The sequence below is a fragment of the Hypanus sabinus genome, chromosome 17 (assembly GCF_030144855.1).
Source record: "Hypanus sabinus isolate sHypSab1 chromosome 17, sHypSab1.hap1, whole genome shotgun sequence".
Classification (NCBI taxonomy): Eukaryota; Metazoa; Chordata; class Chondrichthyes; order Myliobatiformes; family Dasyatidae; genus Hypanus; species Hypanus sabinus.
The window spans coordinates 62,531,881-62,544,393 of NC_082722.1; the positions used below are offsets into that span (position 1 = coordinate 62,531,881).

The 12,513-nt window shown below is 38.8% G+C and overlaps 1 long non-coding RNA gene across 1 annotated transcript in view; it reads right to left on the reverse strand.

Moving 5' to 3' along the window:
• The window catches only part of LOC132407213 (uncharacterized), a 42,835-nt gene extending 33,560 nt beyond the window's left edge, over positions 1-9,275 (reverse strand). The window contains exons 1-2 of the long non-coding RNA XR_009516404.1: positions 9,201-9,275; positions 8,102-8,168 (exon numbers count right to left, since the gene is read on the reverse strand). This is a non-coding gene — a long non-coding RNA (uncharacterized LOC132407213). The remainder of the gene's footprint in view (positions 1-8,101; positions 8,169-9,200) is intronic.
• Between the last annotated feature and the right edge of the window lie 3,238 nt (positions 9,276-12,513).

Sequence of the window (12,513 nt, forward strand, 5' to 3'; positions counted from 1 at the left end):
ATTCAGAAATCTGATGGCAGAGGGGAAGAAGGTGTTCCTGAATCATTAAGTCTGTGCCTTCTAGCTTCTGTACCTTCACACTCCTTCCTGATGGTAGCAATGAGAACAAGGCATGACCTGGGTGATGGGGGACCCTAATGATGAATGTCACCTTTCTGAGGCTTAGGGTCTGTCAAAGCTCCCCTATAGTGAGATTTCCAATCTCACTTGAGTGAAAGCTGATACATTTTTATTTAATTATGACATTTTTTCTGAACCCATGCTACTTAAAGGGCCAATACTCAAATTACACTGACCTCACTGAGATCTCTGACCTCTTACAATCTCCAGCACACCTCACAGTTTAATTACTTCTATGCCATTAATGATTATTCCCAATCCTTAAGGAGAGAAGACCATCAATTTTTCCTTCATCCTCAGGAGTAATCAGTGTGTGTTTGGACATTTACATGCATTTCTCTAAAGTGCAATAGTTTGGATGCCACGTCCATGTGCTTACTGAGATTTACAAGGCAACTTGCTGCTAGAAGCATCAAGCTCTAGAACTGAAGAATCTCCATGGTCTCCATTTACAAAGGATATGGTCCTTGTAAGTGCTGTTCTTCACCTGTCAGTCCAAGTCCCTATGAATCTCTGGAAGCACTTATCATTTCCTTATCATTACAACATGAATTTGTTTATTGATAATATTCCCTTACCGATGAGTGTTATGTATACTGGTTCCCAGTCTTTAAGAGCTGACATTAAAAAGTCATCTACTGTGCCAAATGCAATAAATTAAGAGTAGTTTCATATCAAAAAGAAGTGCAATTTTCAAAATGACAGTCAGTTTCAGCACGGCATTACACAACAAAATGTGTCAATACTACTTTCTGCAACTTTCACATTTTGCAGTAAGGTGGAATACTGTGCTGTCTTACTGCCAAAAAAATGGTGTGTTGCAATGTATATCTCATCTGTTGTCATATCCAGTTTTCCCAACACTGATATGAGATTCTCCACTTCATTCTGTTCTTTTAAAGTCTTTGATATCATAAACATCAAACTCAAGCACAAGCCCACCCTATCCATGACAACCATCAAGTACACATTTCTGGGCGCTTGATAGAACATGCCAATATTTTCTGTTTTTATTTCATATTTCCAACATCTGTAGTATTTTTCTTCTATAGTATATTGCTTCTTCTGCAATTTGCCCTTGCTACTCTGCCAGTGGTATTATGGCATCTAAGAGCAAAAGATGGATGTCCTGGTGTCATGAATTGTGGAGGTCATTCTTGTACTGTAGTAATACAAAAAATTGTGTAATATCTCTGGTTAAATAAATGGGGCAGCATCTACCGACAGCTAGTCACTAATTTCTCCAGTGCATTCAATGTTATCTTAAACGTTCCTTCCAGTCGCCACTGGGTGCAATGTCCGGAAGGAATTCTTCGTGGCAAGGGGCAGCATGATAAGAAGCCCTACTGTGCAATAACATCACATTGGGATAATGAAGGATAAGGGAAAGAAAGGCCAAATTAAGAACTGGCCACCAAATGAAGAAAATTTATGACAATTGTCTGAGCTGCATTCAGTCAGACTGCCTGAGAGTTTATGAAGTAAACACTTTCTTTTTAAAGCACTCACTGACATGAGAAAGCAATTAATACATTTTTATAGATTGCATAATGGTTAATTTTTTTAAAAAAAGATAAAACAGGTTTTAACACTTTTAAAACAAAATATTTCCAAACATTTTAAGCCCTTATAAATATTTTGAAGGTAATTCTAAATTAAAAGTCCATTAAATAATTTGAGTATGTTGTTACAAAAGACTTATAAATGTGTACATTATACAATATGAATAACTTTTTACATTTAAAAAGATGCCTGTGGTATTTGCAATACTCTTCTTCAAATCAAGATGAATGACTTGCTGCAATCGATTATATTAAAATTACAGTATCTTAACTCCACTTTGGTGGCTACTAGTTCACAGTTTAAAAGTAACACAATGGATGTCTAAGTGAAGATATGGCAAGTTTTTCCTCCAGGTGACTTGGATTACATTAGGTTTAGTATGGGAGACTTAGAAATAGAGGGAAATGCCATAAGTGCCAAAAATGTATTAGTATTCCATTTCACTATTGAAACCTATGAAAGGTGTAACAGGCAGATGAAGTTGTTTAGATTTAGTAAACATGGGAAAGACATCAAAACTCTCCCACAATTCCCATCATCACCTTCACTCCTGTACTTTCACAATCCCCTGTCAACAAATATTTTAAAAATTTGGTCTCACTGTTTGCTGGAAAACTCAGCAAAGCAACAACTTCTGCAATGGCATGTTTGAAAAATTGTGTGTGTTTATTATTGAACTGAATTTTTGCAATAATTCCATTCAAAGTGTTTATTGAAGTGCATTAGTTTCATGTGGTCCACATCTCCATAATCCTACACAGATGGGACATTTTATTGACTGCACAGAACAGGAAAGCGTAGTGCGGCAAAATGAAGTGGAGCTCTGTGGTAAAATAGGGTGTCTCTAACGTTATTGTGAAAATAACAGCTGGAGTGAAAAGAATTACAAGCGTCAATTCTTCAGCTTGTGGGCTCAAAATGGCACAAAAAGAGTTCAAAGTTTCACCACCAATTAACACTGATTCACTATGCCTATCTTCTTCTGCATATGTTACTCCAGAATTAAGTAAATCATTACCTCTGAAGTATTGTTTTCTATGCAACAAATTTTAGCTGTGATTTTTGCCAGGATAATAGAAGCCAGAAATTTTTTGAAGTTAATCCTTAAAGTAACAACATGCATTTCAAATTCTGTCGGCTTCCTTATTTAAAACTAAAGTCAGAAATTCAATATCTTGAAATGGAACAATAAATTTAATTGGAAATTTAACATTGCATCCTCATTCATTTTTGCTCTATTAACTATTGCAGTCACTAGTCTTAATGGGAAATGTTAACAGGCCACATTCTGCTCTTCAAAGCAAATAGAAGAACTACCCTATAACCCAGCTCCATCTTGTCCTGACACCCAATTGAATCTCCTGGGGGTTAGCATTATTTGGTATTCCATTAGGATTCTTACCATGGGGCAAGAGCTTCCCAGGATCTGCCTTCATATGTTTGTTCTGCTCCAATAGGACCAAAGGACACAGCCTCAGAATAGAGGAGTGTCCTTTTGGAATGGAGATGAGGAGGAATTTCTTTAGCCAGAGAGTAGTGAATTTGTGGAATTCATTGCCACAGGTGGCTGTGGAGGCCAAGACTTTACATATATTTAAGGCAGTGGTTGATAGATTCTTGATTAGTCAGGTCTTGAAGGGATATGAAGAGAAAGGAGGAGATTGGGGCTGACAGGAAAAATGGATCAACGATGAAATGGAGGAGCAGACTCAATGGGCCAAATGGCCTAATCTGCTCCTATATCTTATCGTCCTATGGCCTTATGGGATCTAACTACTTACTTAAGAGTTAACAACAGACTTCCTAGAGAGTGAGCAACAATTATTACAACCATTCCACAGGATACACAGTAACAATGTGGTCGTGATATTTAGTCAAGGACTTGTATATAGTGATGTGCAGTGACAATCAGTGGATGAAAACTGTCAGGTCCAGGTAAAATCAAAGGGGGAACAATGCATCTTACTTCCAAGTTATGTCTCACTTTACTCTAATCAGAATCAGAATCAGGTTTATTATCACCAGTATGTGATGTGAAATTTGTTAACTTAGCAGCAACAGTTCGATGCAATACATAATCTAGCAGAGAGAAGAAAAATAATAATACTGTAAATAAAATAAAAATAACAATAATAAATAAACAAGTAAATCAATTACATATATTGAATAGATTTTTTTTTAATGTGCAGAAACAGAAATACTGTATATTAAAGAAATGTGAGGTACTGTCCAAAGATTCAATGTCCATTTAGGAATCGGATGGCGGAGGGGAAGAAGCTGTTCCTGAATTGCTGAGTGGAATCCACCTGATTCCAGGAAGAGATGCATCTCAGTCAGAGTCCTGCTGTCTCTGACTGAGATCACTTGTGAAATTGCTTCTGTGAATGTAGGAAATATCATTGATGACTTGTTAATGTACTTGAACAGGAAGGAGAGAGAAAAAAGCAAAGCTACACATTAATGAATCTTTATCATCTTTCACATTCAGAGTAACCTGCCCAATGGGTAAATCAGCTAGTAAATAAATCATCTCTATTTAAACCTGCTGTAATCAATCAACAGTAGGTTTATAAAATCATTTGAATTTTGCTTAGAATATTGCATTTAAAGACTTTGGCTGCCCAGATGGAAGAAAGACAGCATTCTAACGAGTGCCTGTGGTTTTTGGTTGACTGAATAAATACTCTGCTTACCGATACACAATAATTTAGATCTGTGGGTATTGTCCTTGTTTTATTGGAGTCAGTTCAGTGGAAAATAGAAGATGCTTTTGAAACATCTATCACCCCAGATGTGGTAAAACTGAGAGCAAGCATTTGATGGAGAATAGAAAGGGGCAGATTTCCAGAAGAGTAGTACAGCTGCTGAAACTCCATGCTGAACATCTTTGTGAAAATGGTCCTTTAACATTTGCTGCACGATGCTGAGGATGTTCTACGAGTCTGTGGTGGCCAGTGCTATCATGTTTGCTGTTGTGTGCTGGGGCAGCAGGCTGAGGGGAGCAGACACCAACAGAATCAACAAACTCATTCGTAAGGCCAGTGATGTTGTGGGGGTGGAACTGGACTCTCTGACGGAGGTGTCTGAAAAGAGAATGCTGTCCAAGTTGCATGCTATCTTTGACAATGTCTCCCATCCACTCCATAATGTACTGGTTAGGCACAGGAGTACATTCCGCCAGAGACTCATTCCACCGAGATGCAACACTGAGCATCATAGGAAGTCATTCCTGCCTGTGGCCATCAAACTTTACAACTCCTCCCTTGGAGTGTCAGACACCCTGAGCCAATAGGCTGGTCCTGGATTTCTTTCCACTTGGCATAATTTACTGACTATTATTTAATTATTTATGGTTTTATATTGCTATATTTCTACACTATTCTTGGTTAGTGCGACTGTAACGAAACCCAATTTCCCTCAGGATCAATAAAGTATGTCTGTCTATCTGTCAAAAATGAGCAAAGATATAATGTCAAAACTCATAGTTATGTTCTTCTCCTTTAATAGTTAGCAGCAATTGAAGGAAGTGAATGCTCCAGATGGATCCCTCATTCCCCAGTCTTTCTGTCAGCATTAATAAGCATTGCACAAGTGCAGATTTAGTACCATTGAAGGTGTTCTGCTGGGACTTCACCCAGCATGGTGATCCACATCACAGCCTTCAGCATGTAACTTCTCCAGCAGTGCTGTAGTAAACTGCTACACATGTATGTTTCCATTTTTGCTTCACCCTAAGTAAAGCTGCATGACTAAAGGAGAAGTCTGGACAGTTGCAAGGACATCGCTGGTCTAGCCCTGGCACTGATTTTAACATTTATGATGAAAAACATTGAAGTGTACCACATATAGGGCACACACCAGTCCTCACAGAGAGATCAAAAGTGGCAAGAGTGAGCAATTTCTAGTTCCTGAGTGTCAATATCTCTGAGGATCTATCCTGAATTCAAAATTTTGTTGCACCTACAAAGATAGTGGCAAGATTTCATTATGAGTTTGAGAAGATTTGGTATGTCTGAAAAGACACTCACAAATATCTACAGAGGTACTGTGGCGAACACTCTGACTGGCTGCATCACCGTCTGGTATGCAGGGGAGGGGACTACTGTACAGGATTGAAATAAGCTGCAGTGGGTTGTGAAATTCGTCAGCTCCATTGTGGTCACTAGCCTCTGCAGTATCCAGGACATCTTCAAGGAGAAAAGCCTCAAAAAGGAGGCATCCATCATTATCGACCCCCATCACCCAGGTCGTGCCTTGTTCACATTGCTGCCATCAGGAAGGAGGTACAGAAACCTCAAGGCAAACACTCAGCAATTCAGTCAGCTTCTTTCCCACTGTCATCTGATTTCTGAGTAGACATTGAGCCCATGAACACTACCTCACTACTTTTTAATTTCTATTTTTACACTATTCATTTAATTTAACTATTTATATATATATATATATATATATATATATATAAAATCTATATATATTTAACCATATATATTTACTGTAATTCACATTTTTTAATTATTATGCATTGAGTCGTACTGCTGCAGCAAAGGCAACAAATTTCATGGCATACGCTGCCAATACTAAACCTGATTCTAATATAATGAGGAATCTTGAATTGTAGCATCCTATATTTTCACAATCCACTAACAAGTACTTTAGTTCATTGTTTGTACACAATATCTATGGTGATATTCAGATTCTGGACAAATGTACTTTATTACTATTCATTTTCATGGTAAGGGTGTTTCCTGCAAGGAAAGAAGGAATTTCTTGCATTGCCAATTGAATGGTGGAATTCCTTCTTCTTCCTAAACATTGTGGACATGGTAGGAAGGTAACTCCTTCCATAGGGAGCTCCGGACTAATGACTGAGTATTGATGAAGGAATGGGCACCATTCTCACAAGGGATGGTGTGAGACTTCATGGGAAAATCGATGATGTCAATGTTGCCAGGCAATTGTTGTGTTTCTAGACATGTTAGTGCAACCTACAGTCATTTTTCTGGCACCCAGAAGAAAACAATAAATTGTCCTTTCTGAAAGCGATCTTGTTAAGCAACAACTTTACCGCACTTTCCATTAAATATGTAGCTTAAACTAAATAAGAAGTAGTTTTTTTAATATAATAAACTATACCCAGAATGTTGGCTGGAGGTAGAAGCGAAGGAATTAACATTTGCACCTATCGTTCAAACAATACATTTACACTGTAAAAACCTAATAAACACACATTAAGAAAGTTGTATAGGAGCCTTGTTAACTATCTCACTGAACAACTGAACGTGCCTTTTGTAAATTTTCTCTTGCCCCATGATGGTTAGGTCAGTCATTTATTGCAATGCTCCTTAAAAATAAAATTTGGCCTGAATTTGAAATTAAAGTGTAGAACTCTTTGATGCTGGCACTAGAATGAATTTAAATGTTAAATACCATGTGGTGGGTTTTAATGGGCCTTACCTAGTCACATAAATTAAACTCTAGGAGGTCCAGGAGACTGAGAAACAAAACAAATCATGAATAGCAATAATGGAAATATCAATTTTCTCCTTTGCCCTAGTTACATCAAGAAACCGTCTTTTTAGAATTCTGTTTAATGGGTGGAAGAAATATATACTCAGTAACCACTTTATTAGATACCTTCTGCACCTAATGAAGTGGCCACCGAGTGTATGCCCACGATCTTCCACTGCTGTAGCCCTTTCATCTCAAGGTTTGACATGTTGTTCATTCAGAGATGCTCTTCTACACACTGTTGTTGTGACTGTTGTCTCTGAGGTACCGCTGTATTTCTGTCAGCTTGAAAAAGTCTGGCCATTCTCCTCTGACCTCTCTCATTAACAAGGCATTTCTGCCCACAGACCTGCCGTTCACTGGATGTTTTTATTTGCTTTTTGCCCCATTCTCTGTAAACTCTAAACTGTTGTGTGTGAAATCCCAGGAGATCAGCAGTTTCTGAGAAACTGAAATCACCAACAGTCATTCTACGGTCAAAGTCACTTAGGTCCTGCTTTTTCCTCATTCTGCATTTGGTCTGAACAACAACTGAACCTCCTGACTACAAGTGCATGCTTTTATGCATTGAGTTGCTGCCACATGATTGGCTGCTTCGATAATTGTGTTGATGAGCAGGTGTAGAGGCATACCTAATAAAGTGGCCACTGAGTGTATATCGTCCCAAGCTTGGTTGGTGACAGTCAGTTCAACGCCTTTTCAAATCATTGTCAGAATCCAAAGTTGACTTTAATCCAATAGAAAATGCTTCTGCAGGAGATCATCTGTCCTACTAGAGAGTTAAGCAAATTTGCAAGTGAGCCCGAAGGCACTTAAACTGTCATGGGTGTTTTCTACTTTTTGACCTTGATGGCTGCAATCTTGCAAATTCTACTGCTTTTCCAACTGAGAATAATTTCCCAGCACTTACCAGAGCACGGTGGGCTTTTTGACTCCTCACTTCTGCTGATAGATTTTTTGTTTTATGTCAAAACAACCTGTCAAGTTAAATATTGCCAGAGTCAGTGACAGAAAGCATGAGGCAACTGAGGTGTTGCAAGATAAAAAAGAAGGCACGACAAACACTCAGAAACAATGCTTATTTTCCGGAGTTTGTTTCAGGAATCCTTTCGGTGCTGCTCCAGGTTCTTTCTGGGAGTGTGGTCTTGCTTAATTTGGCACAATTGTGGAACAGATGGTAAATCACAGCAACACTGCCAATTAGCTATTGTGAAACATGCAAACCATGACCCAGTTTTTGAAAGTACTCAGTTTTTGAATCGAATCATAGAGTCATAGAACACCACAGCACAGAATCAGCCCTTCAGCCTGTCTAGTTCATGCTGAACTGTGATTGAATACCTGCAGAGACCTCACTGATGAATATGCTTTCAAATAAAGCCTGGATCATTTCATTTTTATCTATAACAGGTTATGAGCAATATCTACTAATTCATATTGTTCTGATGATTATATAAGAAAACATAATTTAAAGTGTATTTTCATTTACAGTTATGTTGTGCCTGCGCACAACTACCATATAACCATATAACAATTACAACACAGAAACAGGCCATCTCGGCCCTTCTAGTCCGTGCCAAACGCTTACTCTCACCTACATGCACTCAGCCCATAACCCTCCATTCCTTTCCTGTCCGTATACCTATCCAATTTTACTTCAAATTTAACTACATAAAGTTAACTACAATTTGACTACATTAAATAAAATCACGCTTGCAAGAAATGGCTTTTACTGGTGTATCCACATGGCAATGAGAGAGAGAGAGAGAGAGAGAGAACAATGTACATGCGCAGACAACAGATCAATACATAATGCTGGGGAGGTGTCATTGCTCTAAAAGAAATAGATCGATACATATCAAGTTACACTATTCTTTATAGATAATTTTAATCACTATATAGCTTGATGCAAGATGGCACTCAATCTGTGAGTTTTTAAAAAAACAATTCTTAATCCAGTTAAATGTATTTTAATGTTTTAATATATGTTTTAAACAGATATTGTTTACCTTGATAGATTGATAACTTATTCAGGTACACCAAGATCTTCTGAATTTATTTTCTGTGTATGTGCTGAAGCAGCAAGTGATCATGGTAGAATGAAATGTGATGGAGTGAATTATAGACGTACAGGTTTGGGTATCTGTTAAGCACTTGATGTCCAGCATTGTTTCATGGAGAAATGTTCATAGTTTAATTAAAGAAGAGTGTGGGAGAGCATTCTTAGCCCTCATTTAATTAAAACTTGGTACATGTATTTTCAAGCATCCTGTCAACTTTTAATTCCTCCTACGTTATCAAATCCCTGAGACCAGTCACGAAAAGATTTTGCATTTTGTTTTCAGTAGTCCGACATTAGCCTGGTGTGCCCAAACATCCCCCTGGGCAAGAGATTTTGATAAATTTAGTGCACTTCCCTATAAGTCTTTTCATTTATTATGTCATTCAGGCTACTCAAGGCAATATCGATAGCAACTTAGAAAGGACACATTGGAAGCACCGAGGTCCTGGAGGCTCTTATCAAGATGGATAGGGAAAGGATGATCCCTCATGCGGGAGAAGTAGGAGCCAGTGTTTAAAAGTAATGGGTTACCCATTGAAGATAGTGATGAAGTGAAATTTGTGCTGTCAGTGAGGTGCAAATCATTGAAGCCCAGTTTTTCAAAGGTTGGTGGAAGATGACTCTTTAAAACTACTAAATAGGTAGTAGATACTTAATAAACAAACAGGGTGAAAAAGGTACCACAAGTAGTCGTGAATATAGAGATGAGATTAAAGTTAGATCAACTATGATTTTGTAGAATATTGGAATAGGAGCAAGGGGATAAATAACTTACTCTTGTCTAACAGATATGTAATCAAAATGATACAATCAGAAGCAATCTTTCTATTTCACCCATGTAACATTAGGGACCACCATGAGTGCTTAAGCAATTATTGCTGTTTTGGCAATATTGAAGAAATGGATGTTTTCCGGAGTGTGCTATGAAATTCGATTGGTTAAAGGGTATCATGAGCCATAGGACATTAGGGTGGAAGTCAGGATCGTTGGCAGATAGAGGAGCATAAGAAATGCAGAAGGTCTCAGGTAACCCCAGGGTTATGGAGAACATGTACAGTTTGCATACTCTATTTGGGAATAAAGGAGACACTGCTGTTGTCCTGAAGCACTGAGAATATGATGGGCTCTGGAAGAACCAAGGATCATTGACACGTGATCCAGAAGTAAGTGACAAGTGACTTTGAGAGAGAGTCAGTGTTCAAATGATTAAAAAGGAGAATCTCAAGATTTGACCATTTGGTGTAAAATATCAAATACCTTTTCCCATGCTCCACTCTCATCTCCTATCAGACTCCTTCTTCTTTAGCCCTTTACTTCTTCTACCCATCACCTCCCAGCTTCTCTTTTCATCACATCCCCCAAACAACCCACCTTTCCCCTCACCTGGTTTCACCTATCACCTGCCAGTTTGCACTCATTCCCCTCCTTCCACCTACTTCTCCCTTCCTTTCCAGTTAGAGTCTCAGCCTGAAACACCATCTGTTTATTCCTGTGGTTGCAGATACTACCTGACCTGCTGAGTTCCTCCAGTATCTTGTGTTACGAATCCCGTAACTGGGTCACTTACCAGCAAAGATAGAGAGGTCCTTTGAAGTCTGATGGTACTATTTTTAACAGTATTTATTAGTAAAAATACACAAAAATAATATCAATGCAAACATGCAGATAATATACATCGTCAATACTAAATCTAAAAGTGCGGGTATAATAATAATCAGTAAGAAATACGCTCTATCGTTGTCTAGGGGATAATGTATTGTCCGATGGAAATATACAAGTCACTCAGTTCATGCAGGCTGCAGCCTTTGGTTGGAGAGAGAGAGAGATTTTTGAGAAACTTGCCGGCTTTCCTTTTATGATTTCGATCCATCAGAGTCTCGTTGGGGTGGCCGTTCACTTGTGGCCTCTTCTTTAGCTAAGCCGTTCTTCCGTAATGAGCCCGCTACCCTGGCAAGGGAGGATGCACACGGGCCCTCACCGGCGTTCGCTATAAAACGCTGTCAAAGGCTTTCCAGCGTTTCTCCTGGTGCGTCTAAAGGGGTTGTTCTCCAGACCCTCTTTTATCCTTACTCACAGGGTCTCAGATGTCAATCAGGTTGGGATGATGCAATCCCTCAACCAGCCCACTCTGGTCGGCCCCGAGGGCTTTGATGAATAGTACAGTACTCAATACACAATTCCGTCTCCAAGAGACAATGGCCGTTATCAGTGGCTTTGTTTCACTGAGGCCAGGACACATTCCAAAACCTTGTGGATTCTCTCTCATTTCCTGGGTCCCAGACCCGAATTAATAGCAATCTTGCGATTCTCAAAAAGGAGGGGGCTACTTTGTACCCTTCGGCCCCTCAGAGTTGTGACACATTCGTAACATTTGTGTGTGTTGCTCTGGATTTCCAGCAACTATAGAATCTCTTGTGTGCATGGTAAGTAAAGGATTGCTCTGGGGAATACAGACAGTTGGATCAGAATTTTAGTCCAAAAGGACTGAGTTTAAATGGAAGGTTAGGTCTTGTGGTACTAAGAGCATACAGGACTGTTGCACCACTGGTAACACTAAAGTAATTCCCAGGTCCTTTCTGTGACTCCAGGCCATCTTCACACTTTGTTTAAAGTGCGCTGTGAAGATTCACAGTGAAACAGTCTGGACAGTTGTGATGTATGAGTGTGTTTATATCACCAGGACTCTAAGCAAGGACAGGAATATACAACTAGGTGGAGTTTCTCTCTTTTCAAAATTAAGTTCCTCTGCAAAGAAGAATTTTTTTCAGAATTGATTTTTAATGACATTAGTTCAGCAAAACATGCCTTTCAAAATTTCAGTCATGGATCAACCTCTTGATTCATCTCCTTTGTTCATTTGACTCAATCCCTCAACTGTCTTTCTCAGTTCTTCTCCCATTAATTTTCTCCACCTATTCCTATGATTGTTTTCAGTACTCCAGCAGGTCATTGTCAATTTTCTGATAGGATGTGATTACACGTTTTGAATTTGTGAGAAATTCCTATAATTTAATTAGGAGAAAGATTCCCAAACTGCCCTGACTAGGATCAGTAAGTGTCATCAACTCTTTTGGGTAAAGACTTCGAATCAACATTGACTTTAGAAAGACTAAGCTTTGAAACAAGCAACTTAATGCACAAAAGCATGCAGACGCGGTTGCAAAGCTCGGTTGTTGTTCAGACCTGACATCAGAGTGGGGAAGACATGTGAATAAAATGACTTTACCCATGAAATTACTGTTAGTGCCAGGCAGGGTGGT